Raw genomic sequence first — 12,857 nt, forward strand, 5'->3', positions numbered from 1 at the left:
CACACCACTGGTTACAGGCCTCCAGTCTGAAAAGCATCTCTCCTCCACCACTATCTATATCTTCTACCATCGAGCAAGTTCTGCATTTAATTGGCTACCTTCCCTGTATTCCATGAGATCTAACCTTGCTAACCACTCTCCCATGAAGAACCTTTTTGAACGCCTTACTGAAGGCCATATAGATCAGATCCACCACTCTGACCTCATCAATCCTCTTTGTTACTTCTTCAAAACAACTCATTCAAGTTCATGACACACGTTTTCCCATGCACAAAGCCATGCTGACTATTCCTAATCAGTCCTTGCTTTACCAAATGCATGTCAATCCTGTCTCTCAGGATTCCCTCCAACATCTTGCCCATCACCGATATCAGACTCACCGGTCTACAGTTCCCTGGCTTTTCCTTATTACCTTTCTTAAATAGTGGCACCACATTAACAGTCTTCCAGTCATCCAGCACTTCACCTGCGACGATTAATGATAAAAATATCTCAGCAAGATGCCCAGCAATTACTTCCCTACCTTCCCACAGAGTTCGAGGGTGCACCTGATCAGGTCTTGGGGATTTATCATTTTTATGCATTTCAAGACATCCAGCACTTTCTCCTCTGTAATATGGACATTTTTCAAGATGTCACAATCTAGTTCCCACATTCTATTATCTTCCATGTCCTCCTTCACAGTGAACACTGATGCAAAATACTCATTAGGTATCTTCCCCATCTCCCACGGCTCCACGCATCAGGTGCCGTGCTGATCTTTGAGAGGCCCTACTCTCTCCCTCGTTACTCTTTTGTCCTTAATCTATTTCTAAAAACTCTTCGCTTTGGCAAATAGATGAAAGGAGAATGCAATCTCATGTTCCCTTTTTGCCCTTGGGATTTCTCTCTTAAGGATATTCCTTCTATCTTTCTACTCTAAGGATTCACTCAATTTCTCCTGACTATACCTGACATATGCTTCATATTTTCTTAACCAAAACCTCAATTTCTCTCATCATTCAGCATTCCCTACACCTACCAGCCTTTCCTTTCACCTAAACAGGAATATACTAACTCTACACTCTTGTTATCGCATTTTGAAGGCTTCCCATTTCCCAGCCTTCACTTTACCTCCAAACGTCTGCCCCCAATCAGCTTTTGAAAGTTCTTGCCTAATGCTGTCAAATTAGCCTTCCTCCAATTTTGAACTTCAGCTTTTAGATCCGGTCTATCCTTTTCCATCACTATTTAAAAACAAACAGATTTATGGTTGCTGGCTCCAAACTGCTTCCCCCACTGACACCTCAGTCACCTGCCCTGCCTTATTTCCCAGGAGTAGGTCAAAATTTGCACCTTTTCTAGCAGGAATATCCATATACTAAATCAGAAACATTCCTTGTACACAATTAATAAATTCCTCTCCTTCTAAACTCTTAATACTATGGCAGTCCCTGTCTATATTTGGAATGTTAAAATCCCCTACCATAACCACCGTATTATTCTGACAGACAACTGAAATCTCCTTACAAATTTGTTTCTGAATTTCTTGCTGACTATCAGGGAGTCTATAATGCAGTCTCAATAAGATGACCATCCCTTTCTTATTTCTCAGTACCATCCAAATAACTTCCTGGATATATTCCCAGGAATATCGTCCCTAAGTACAGTAGTAATGCTATCCCTTATCAAAACTGCCACTCCCCTCCTCTCTTGCCCCCATTTTCTAAGCTTCGTGTAACATTTGTATCCTGGAACATGAAGCTCCTTCTCTCAGAACATTTACATGTTGACTAAGAAATTTTCTTCGAATTTTAAAAATCTCTTCTCCATCCAAGCCTTTAACACAATGGTACTTCCAGACAATGTTTGTAAAAACCTACTATTAAAGCCTTTATATTCTTACATATATCTGAAATCTGTGTATACTTGTTCCTCAGTTTCCTTCTGACTGTTGGGGGGCCTATAGTACAGTCCCATCATGGTGATTATCCCTTTCTTATTTTAACCCAGATATTTTCACTGGATGATCTTTTTCAGAAATATTTTCTCTAGTTAGAGCAGCAATGTTTTCCTTAATCAAAAACACCACTCTGCCTTCTCTTTTACCTGCCTTTCTATCCTTCCTATATCCCCCCCATACTTCTAGAATCTATTGAATACAGACCCAGAGTTCTCCTCAATTGCTGTTTTTCTGGCAAGTCCTTCATCCTGGGGTCATTCTTGTAAATGTACTCTGGGCTCACTCAAACACAAGCACATTCTTCCTGAGATAATGGGCCCAAAGCTGCTCACAATATTCCAAATGCAGTCTGACCAGAGCTGATAGAGGCTCAGCAGTACATCTTTGCTCTTGTATTGTAGTTTCCTTGAAATAAATATTAAAATGGCATTTGCCTTCCAAACTGCCAACTGAACCTGCCAGTTAATCTAAGGAGAATTCCTAAACTAGGACTCCCAAGGTCCCTTGCCTTTGAGACTGCTGAAGCCTTTCACTGTTCAGAAAATTATCAACCTCTTTATTCCTTCTACCAGAGTGCATAACCTCACAGTTTCCCACATTGTATTCCATCTGTCACTTCTATGTCCACTCTTTCAGCCTGTGCAAATCCTTCTACACCCTCCGCACCTCCTCAGCGCTACCTGCCCCTCCACTGACATCTATCCCATGTGCAAACGTGGTAACAATTCCCTCAGTTCCTTTATCCAGATCATTAAGGCATAACATGAACAGTTATGGTCCCAACACTGACCCCTGTGGAAGTCCATGAGTCACCGGCCGCGATTCTGTAAAAGACCCTTTTATTCTGACTCTCTGCCTTCTGTCAAGCAGCCAATTCTCTGCCTTTACCTTATTTAGCAGCCTGCTGTGTGGTACCTTATCAAAAGCCTTCTGGAAATGCAAATCAATTACATCCACTGGCTCCGTGTTGTCTAACTTGCTTGGTACTTCCTCAAAGAATTCAAACAGATTTGTCAGGGAAGATGTCTCCATAACAAAGCCGTGCTGACTCTGCCCTATTTTACCATGCAGTTTCAAGTACTCTGCAGCCTCATTCTAAACAAGGGATTCTCAAGCTTTAGGAATGACTATGTTCTAGCTACGTAGCCTATAGTTTCCTGCCTCTGCCTCCCTCCTTTCTTAAACACGTGTTGCATTAGCCATTTTCCAGTCATTTGGGACCTCTCCTGATTCCTGAAAGATCACCACCAATGCCTCTCCAATCTACTCCGATGTCTCCTTCAGTTATCTGGAGTGGAGTCCATCTGGTCTTGGTGATTTATCCACCTCCAGCTTCCCAGCACCTTCCCCTTACTAATGGCCAATGCACTCACTTCTGTCTCCACGTCTCCCTTGAAGTTCTGGTTTGTTGCTGGTGTCTTCCACTGTTAAAAACTGATGGAAAGTACCTCTTCAGATCCTCTGCCATGCCGTGGTTCCCCATTACTAATTCTCCAGCATTGTTTTCAAGCTGTCCAATGTTCACTCTTGTCTCTCTGTAACTGTTTAGATATCCAAAAGGGTCTGCAGCCCTCTTTTACATTAGTAACTCGCTTACTCTCATATTTCACCTCTTTCCCCGCCCCCACCTGTTGCTGTTTTTTAAAAGACTTCCCAATATTCTGGCTTCCACTAATCTTTACCACACTATATGCTGCTTGTGTTGCCTTTATGCTCTCCCTGACTTCCCCTGTCAAACAGGGTTGTCGCATCCTCCCCTTAGTATTTTTCTTCTTCCTTGGGATGAATTTCTGCAATGTCTCCTGAATTAACCCAGAAACTCCTGCCATCGCTGCTCCACTGTCTTCGCTGGTTAGCTCTCCCTTCCAATCAACTCTGTCCAGCTCCACCCACATGTCTTTGTAGTTACCTTTACCCAATTGTAATCCCGTTACATCTGATTCAATCTTCTCCCTCTCAAGCTGCATGGTGAACTCTATTATATTATGTTATGGCTACTGCCTCCTAGGAGTTCCTTCACTTTGAGGTCCCTAATCAAGTCTCCCTCGTTCCACATCACTAAATCCAGAATCGACTGTTCCTGAGTGGACTCTACCACAAACTGCTCCAAACAAATCTCTCAGATAATTCTACGTTTTCTTGAGAACCTGTTTTTCCCAGCCCACCTACATATTGAAGTCCCCCATGATTATTGCAACAGTTCCTTACATGCTTTTATAATCTCCTGATGTATTTTCTCCCCCACATCGTGACAATGGCTAATGGCTTGTACACAAGTTCCATCGGGGTCTTTTTCCCTTTGTGATTCCTGATCTCTACCCTCACAGATTCTACACCTTCTGACTCTATTTCGCTTCTTGCTGTCAATTTAATTTTATTTCTTGCTGACAAGGCAGCCCCTCCGACTCTGCCCATTGCCTTTTCGAGAGCTTGGATAATTAGTTACCAGCCCTGAACCCCCTGCAACCTTTCTCTGATACCTACAACATTGTGAATGCCAAGTTCAGTCTGGCGTAGCAGCTGATTTACCTTGTTCTGTAGACCATGTGTATTTAGTTACAAGTCCCTTAGCCCTGCGTTGATTGTCCCTCTTCTCATAGGTGTCCCCTTATCTGCTGATTCCTGATCCTTTCCGTACTTTCTGTCCTATTTCTTGTTGTGGAAACTTTAACCTGAGCTGAGCACTTCCCCGTTTTGACTTTGCCATAATTTTCCACGCAGCTGAAAAACAACCCCCATGTTTTAGTTTAAAGTCCAATATATAGGCCCTGGTTATACCATTCTCCAGGACTCTGACCCCAGCATCATTCACATGTAGCCTGTCCCGTCGGAACAGTTCCATCCTTCCCCAGTACTGTCTCCAATCTCCAGTGAATTCAAACCTCCTGTTTCTCCTATACCAGTCGTTCAGCCCCAAACATCTTACTGTTATAATCTTGCTGATGTTGTGGCTCAGGTAGTAATCCAGATATTTTTTTCTGTTTCTTAATTTATCCCTAAGCTGCATATATTCCTTCATCAGAACTTCTTCCCTCTTTCTGTCTATATCGACAACTGGATCGCTCCTCTGCAGCCCAGATGACTATCGTGAAGCCAGGCATCAGACAGGCAATTCTGCCTTCGGGACTCTCGATTCTGGCAACAGGGAAGAGTCTCTATTCCCCTGACTACACTGTTTCTGATTACACTTGCATTTCTCTTTTCTCCTTCCTCTTGAATGGCTCCCTCTCCCACAATGCTGTGGTCAGTTTGCTCATCCTCTCTATAGACTCCACTCTCATCCACAAAGGGAGCAAGAATCTCAAACCTGTTCAACAAGCTGACGGGCTGAGGCTCATTTAGCACCACCCTCTGGTTTCCTCTACTTGCCTCACTCATAGTCACACCCTTCTGTCCCTGACCACTGATCGATTTGAGGTAGTTAATCTAAGGGGTGTAATTGCCTCTTGAAACAGAGCATCTAGGTAACTCTTGCCCCTCCTTGATGTGTGGCAATGTTCGGAGCTCAGACTTCAGCTCAACAATCTGAGCTGGAATTCCCTCAACCAACACTTGTTATGGTTGTAGTAGCTATGAACCACAATGGGGTCCATCTGCTCTGACATATTGCAATCATGACACTTCGCCTGGTCTGGCCCCTCCATTTCAATGACTTGGTGCTTAATTTGATTTTTAAACATTTCATACTGAAAGAACATCCTCTGTTGTTTGGGAGATTAATTGACCATGCTCAAGAAGCCAAAATTAAGGAAGTGCAGATATCTTGAAAGATTGTGTGGCTGGCAGAGATAAGAGATGGGAATGTTCACTATCATAGAAGGATTTGAAAAGAAGGGCAAGAAATTTGTTAAAATGTTGTTCTTCCTCAATTTGTGACCTCTTCAGATGTTGGATGAGCTGAAGGTTACAGAAAGGTTGAAAGTGGGAGGTGGATCAGGAGTGCGTTAGGGTCATTTGGTCTCGAGATTACAAAGGACTGGATGAGATTTTCAGCACCTGGAGCTGAGACTGTGTTGGAGTCAGGCCACGTTACTGAAATGGAAATAGAACGTCACGGTGAGGGTGTGGCTCTGTGGCTGAAAGCTGATCTCCAAGTGTGATGTTCCCTTAATGTAGGGAAGAGCCTGGTTCAGATAGTTACCTGAGGGGGTGATACAGTTGGGGTTAGGAAGTCTGTAACAGGGACTGAGGCCTGCAGCTTTCAGTGAACAAAGGATCAGGAGTAGGCCTTTCAGCTGTTCCACCATTGAATGAACTCATGGCTGCTGTGTGGAGTTCAGCATTTGGCCCATATCCCTGAATACCTTTGTTGAACAAAAGTTTATCTGTCTCAGACTGAAAACTAACAACCTTTTCCACCCTTTTCATATTGAAGCCATTCCTCACATCTCTTTCAAACAGACTCTGTTCCCAGGTTCTTGATTAAATTGGAGGCAATTTCTATTCATCCAGCACTGGATGTTGGGACATTGTTTGAGTTGGAGGGATCTCCAAGGGAGTGCTGGTCACATATACATGCTCGCCGGTTCTTCGTGGTGGTGGAAGTGGCTGGTTTGAGAGGTTATGCTCAAGGTATGGTTGATAAAACCCCTCTCATTCTCGTCATCCTCCTTCCAGCACTGTGGAATATAATGTGGGGAAAATATATGCATTTTAGCAGGAAGACGAGGAGAGGGGAATATTATTTAATGACGGAAAAACCTCTGCAGAAAACTGCAGCATGGAATTGTGGGTCCTTCTGCTTGAAAGATGAAAAACTAGCATCAGGTTCAGTGGGTATTCAGGAAGGGAAATAGTCAGTTGGCTTTTATTTAAAGGGAATGGGGAGGAAAATGGAAGTTTTGCTAAAACTGTACAAGACACGAGTCCGATCACATTTAGAATCCTGTGAATAGCTTTTGTCCCTTGTTTTGGGAAAGGCAGTCCATAGAGTTTTCAGGAGATTGATCCTGGATATGGGAAGAATTTCTCAGGAGATGAGTTTGAGCAGACTGCTTCTGTACTCATTGAAGTTCAGAAGAATGAGACAAGACCTAATGGAAAGATTCTGAGGAGCTTGACATTGTAGATTCTGGGAGATTGTTACTACTTATTTGAGAGTTGAGGACTTGAGGACATAATCTCAGAGTAAGGAATCACCTATTTAAAAACAGATGTGGAGGAATTCCTTCTCTTCGGGAACTGAATACTGCAGTGGCCTGAAAAGGCTGTGCTGCTCAGGGTGTCCAAGGCTGAGATAAATATATTTTCAATTAATAAAGGATTCAAGGCTGGGAGCATAAGGCAGGAAAATCGAGTTGAAGATGATTGGATCAGCTCTGATCTCACTGAATGGTGACAGCAGACTTGCTGGGTTGAGTTGCATCTGATGGTTTTAACCATCTTTTTTTGGGTTCTCACTTGATTTGCCTTTTGTTTTCAATGAATTTCACAGGGAATTGGAAGAAGACGATTTGCAATGAGGAGACTTAAAACCAGGCATCACTTCCCAATCTGACCATGCTGCCGAGTTTATTGTCGTCTGACTCTCATTGGGTTTTGCAGGAGAAAAGCACCGTTCACAGTGGGGCAGAAACCGTACGTGTGTTGTACATGTGGACAAGTCTTCAGCAGATCATCTGCCCTGTCTGGGAAAGGATTCACTCAATCATCCACCTTGCTGAAACCCCAGCAAGTTCACACAGAAAACAGACCTTTGAAATGCTCAGAATGTGGGAAGTGCTTTAAAAACTCTGGGGCACTGATATCCCAACAACATCCTCACTGTGACGAGAGACCCGTCATGTGCTCTCACTGTGGGTGTGGGTTCAAGCCGTCGTCCAACCTCATTAAACACCAGCGGATCCACACTGGGGAGAGACCATTCACCTACTCCCACGTCGGGAAAGGATTTTCTCATAAAACACCAGCGATCTCTCAGAAGTTAGAGGCTGTTCTGCTGCACTGACTGTTAGACGAGATTCATTGTGAAATCCAAGCTGCTGAAACACCAGCACATTAATGAGAAAATTCAGAGCCTGGTTTTTACCGTGAACATCTCCCTGCTTCATAGTGCCCACTGATGTGGAGCTATGTCAAAGAACTTAATTATTTTTGTAATTGATAACTGAATGATATCCACTGGGGCAGATTTCTACTGAAGTTAATGAACTCCAGCTTTATTAAAGGGATGACTGTTCGGGATGAGTGTGAAATAAATGCACGTTGCATTGAACACAATGTAACAAACCTATTTCTTAGTGCTCATTGAAGTGATCTCCCTCTGACTGTGTTGTGGAAGAATCACTCAATGTTTTATTAAAAATTACCAGGAGACACAAAATCCTTCACGAAATTAAACTTGAATCTTGCAAAATCAAAGCTGTTGGAGCCAGCAGAATGCCTTCCCTGTCTCCCCACAGGCTCTTTGTTCTCCTGCGACTTATACAGTTGTTCTTCCTGCATTTATTGGATAACATTAGCGTAGCCAATCATGCTGGCTCGCTTTATCTTTCTAAACTAATCACCGTCTGCCACACTGGTTCCCTCCATCTCAGTTAACCTATCACATTACAACATCATCATTGTCGCATTAGCTCATGTACCAGTGATTTGGCTAACCTATCACAATGCATTATCATTATCTGCTACTGGAGCCCTGTAATATGATACTGGGCACTCATTACAACACTAAGTTAACTACATAACTGCCAGTGTAACTTCCATAACTGAAGGAGTTGGAATTTGCTGTTGATCACATCCAGCACCCAATTTGATTCATTGTAGTCTTTTTCAATGACCTTGTGGAAATTCTAGCTTGGTTACAGGTGTTTATAAAGGGATTTAAAAGTCAATTATATCAAATTTGTAGTAAACACCCAGCTTGCTAACACGTTCTAATATTCTTAGCACTTCCTTTTGAAAATATTCCCTTTCTCTCTCCTCCATCTTGTAAGGAGTTCATTGAGCTTCTTTGTCATTCAGATTGAGATAATCTGAGCAGCTGTCACTTCCATGTCCCTCCCTTCCCTGAAACTGTCTCTGAAGTTCCACTTTGTCAGAGTCCTGAATACTCAACTTCCCCCGGGTCCAGCTCCTCATGTCCATCAGAACCAACTTCTCATCTCTTAACCATTTTCCCACTCAATTGCCGAGCATTCAACCTTCTCCCATTCACTGATATTGTTAACATTTCTTGCTTTCATCTGTAAGGTCTCTGTCACTTTAATTCCACCATCATTATCCATCCAGTGAAGACCAACGTGGCCTCATTTCCTTTCCAAAAACCTAGAAGTTGGTAACCCTCAAGGGAGGACCCTATCCCTGGCTTCTGCTATTCTCAACCACACGACAGCATGAGGTGAGCTCATCCAAAGGCTCAGCATTAGTGTTCACGTGTCTGCTGACATTACCCAATTCTATCCCATCAGAAAACCCAATGTCTCCATTATTCCACTGTTGCTAAATTATCAGACTGTGTATTCGACAGCACTGGATGTTTTATTGATTTATTGATTCACAGGATGAGGCTATCACTCGCTCATCCAGGGCAGCGAAGAGTCAACCACATCACTGCAGATCTAGAATCACGTAAAGCAGACTGGGTATGGACACTGTTTCCTTCCTTTAAAGGACTTCAGTATACCAGGTGAGATTTTCCAACAATCAATTCCAGATTTTCATTCAACTCATCCATCATAGTAGAACTTAAAACCAGATCCTCCGAACATTACCTGGGTCCCTAGTTTCATAGTCTGCCGACAATACCACTAAGGTACTGCCTCCATGAGCAGAAATTTGCTCCAGTTAAAAATTGCAAACATCCCTCTTGCTCACTGTAATATCCAGTCCGTAACTCTCTGTGATATCTACATATTGGGCTGTGTTGCTCCCTGCCTCTGTTACCTGCACTTCCTCTAACTCTGCATTCCACTCATCCTGCCCTCTTTAGCATCTCTGACTGTCATTATTCCATTATGGCCTTGCCTGAGCAGGACGTTCTGATATTCCATCCCTCAACCAGTCTGCCTCTCTCCTTGTTAATATTTGTTCAAAACTTGCCCTGCAATCAAATTTTTCGTTATTCAAGAGAATACCATTCAATGTGTTGGTGCCCAATGTTTATTTTGCAAACTCTCCTGAAGGACCTTGAGATGTCCTGTTACACAAAACGTGTTCCATGTGACTGATCTTCTTTTACAGTGTTAAGACAGAGATTGCTTGTGTGCCTGAGGAGTCTAATATGGTGCTACATATTGTGTAATCAGAGTACCAACTTGGACTTTCATTCAAATGTAAAGTCATTGAGGTAGCTCAGAGCGATTGGGCCGAGCATACTAACCTGAGAATCTTCTGCAGTGATGTTCTAGGTTCAGGATGATTGACTACTAAGAGTTACAAACATCAGAATCTGGAGTAACAGTTGGCCATCTGGCCCTTTGAGCCTGCTCTGCCATTCAATAAGATCATGGCTGATCTTTTCCCAGCCTCAGCTCCACTTACCCAGCCTCTCACCATAACCCTGAATTCCTTTACTCTTCAAAACATTCTTAGCTTTAAAAACATTAAATGAGGAAACCTCATCTACTTCACTGGGCAGGGAATTCTACAAATTCACAACCCTCTGGGTGAAGAAATTCCTTTTCATTTCAGTCCTAAATCTGCTCCCCCTAATTTTGAGTCAATGCCCTCTTGTTCGAGGTTCACCCGCCAGTGGCAACTTTCTTCTTGCTTCAATCTCATCTATTTCCTTCATAATTTTATATGTCTCTGTAAGATTCTTCCCCCACCAATCTTCTAAATTCAAATGATTTTAATCCCAGCCTGCTCAGTCTCTCCTCTTAAAGCAGCCCCCTCAACTCAAGAACCTAGTTAGCCTCCTCTGCACCCCCTTTAGTGCCAGTACCTCCTTTCTCAAGGAAGGAGACCAAAACTGCACGCAGTACTCTAGATGTGACCTCACCAGCACCCTATACAGCCACAACATATCCTCCCCACTTTTAAACTCAATCCCTCCACCAATAGAGGACGATATTCCATTTGCCTTAGTATTTACCTGTTGCGTCCGCAGACCAGCCTTCTGCGATTTATACTCAAGGAAACCCAAGTCCCACTGCACGGTAACTTACTGCAAATTTTTACTGTTCAAATAATAGTCCTTTTTACTATTATTGTTCCTAAAAGGGATGACTTCACATTTACCAACATTGTACTCCATCTGCCAGACCTTCACCGACACATTTGAACATATGCCTCTAAACGTTTGTCATCTGTAAACTTTAATACACTATATGTGGTGCCCAACTCCACACCATCTGTGTAAATTGTAAACAATTGCAGTCCTAACACTGATCCCTGATTCACACCACTAGTCATTGATTGCCAACCAGAAAAGCATTCAAATTTCTCCACTCTTTGCTTCCTGTTCATTAACCAAACCTCTATCCATGCTAATTGATTGCCTGTGATGCCGTGTACCTTTATCTTATGCAGCAGTCTTTTGCACGGCACCTTGTCGAATGTCTTTTGGAAATCTAGGTATATCACATCCACTTGGTTCACATTGTTCAGCGTACTTATAAAGTTTTCATAGTATTCTAGAAGATTAATTAAGCATGACCTGCTGTGCCTGGTGATTGGGACAATTTCTATCGAGATGCCTTGCTATTTCTTCCTTGATAATAGACTCGAGCATCTTGCTATTACATATGTTAAGCTAACTGGCCTATAATTCCCCATTTGTTTTCTGTAACTCCCTTCTTAAACAGTGGCATCACATCTGCTGTTTTCCAATCTGCTGGAACTGCCCCAGAGTCCAGCTAAGTTAAGAAAATTATCAAGAGCGCCATCTCTTTTAGTGCCCTCGGATGCAATCCGTTAGGGCCAGGAGACTTTTCTACCCTCATAATGGTTAGTTTGTCCAATTTCTAGGTCCTCACTGCAACAGGCTGGAGAAGAAATTGCGGGGGACCTGGCTGATATTTAGCCACAGGTGAGGTCACAGAAGAGTGGAGGGTGGCAAAGGTATCATTATTCAAGAATGGTTGCAAAGAAAAACCTGGGAGAGCAGTACATATGATCCATATGGACTTCAGTAAGGTGTTCGACAAGGTTCCCCATGGGAGACTGATTAGCATGGTTAAATCTCATGGAATACAGGGAGAACTAGCCATTTAGATACAGAACTGGCTCAAAGATAAAAGATGGAGGGTGGTGGTGGAGGTTTGTTTTTCAGGCTGGAGGCCTGTAACCAGTGGAGTGCCACAAGGATCGGTGCTGGGTCCTCTACTTTTTGTCATTTACATAAATGATTTGGATGCGAGCATAAGAGGTACAGTTAGTTTACAGATGACATCAAAATTGGAGGTGCAGTGGACAGCGAAGAGGGTTACCTCAGATTACAGATGAGCCAATGGGCTGAGAAGTGGCAGATGGAGTTTAATTCAGATAAATGTGAGGTGGGGACATATACATTTAATGGTAAGGAGGTAGGGAGTGTTGCTGAAGAAAGAGACCTTGGAGTGCAGGTTCATAGCTCCTTGAAAGTGGAGTCGTAGGTAGATAGGATAGTGAAGGAGGTGTTTGGTATGCTTTCCTTTATTGGTCAGAGTATAGAGTACAGGAATTGGTAGGTCATGTTGCAGCTGTACAGGACATTGGTTAGGCCACTGTTGGAATATTGTGTGCATTTCTGGTCTCCTTTCTATCGGAAAGATGTTGTGAAACTTGAAAGGGTTCAGAAAAGATTTACAAGGATGTTGCCAGGATTGGAGGATTTGAGCTGTGGGGAGAGGCTGACCAGGCTGGGGCTGTTTTCCCTGGAGCATCGGAGGCTGAGGGGTGACCTAATAGAGGTTTACAAAATTATGAGGGGCATGGATAGGATAAACAGACAAAGTCTTTTCCCTCGCGTCAGGGAGTCCAGAACTAGAAGGCA

The 12,857-nt window shown here is 43.1% G+C and overlaps 1 protein-coding gene across 5 annotated transcripts in view; it reads left to right on the plus strand.

Moving 5' to 3' along the window:
* Window positions 1–12,857, plus strand: part of LOC140470734 (histone H2B 7-like) — a 192,504-nt gene that overhangs the window by 18,720 nt on the left and 160,927 nt on the right. The gene's annotated exons all lie outside the window — the stretch shown is intronic.

This window comes from Chiloscyllium punctatum, chromosome 52 (genome assembly GCF_047496795.1).
Source record: "Chiloscyllium punctatum isolate Juve2018m chromosome 52, sChiPun1.3, whole genome shotgun sequence".
Taxonomy (NCBI): domain Eukaryota; kingdom Metazoa; phylum Chordata; class Chondrichthyes; order Orectolobiformes; family Hemiscylliidae; genus Chiloscyllium; species Chiloscyllium punctatum.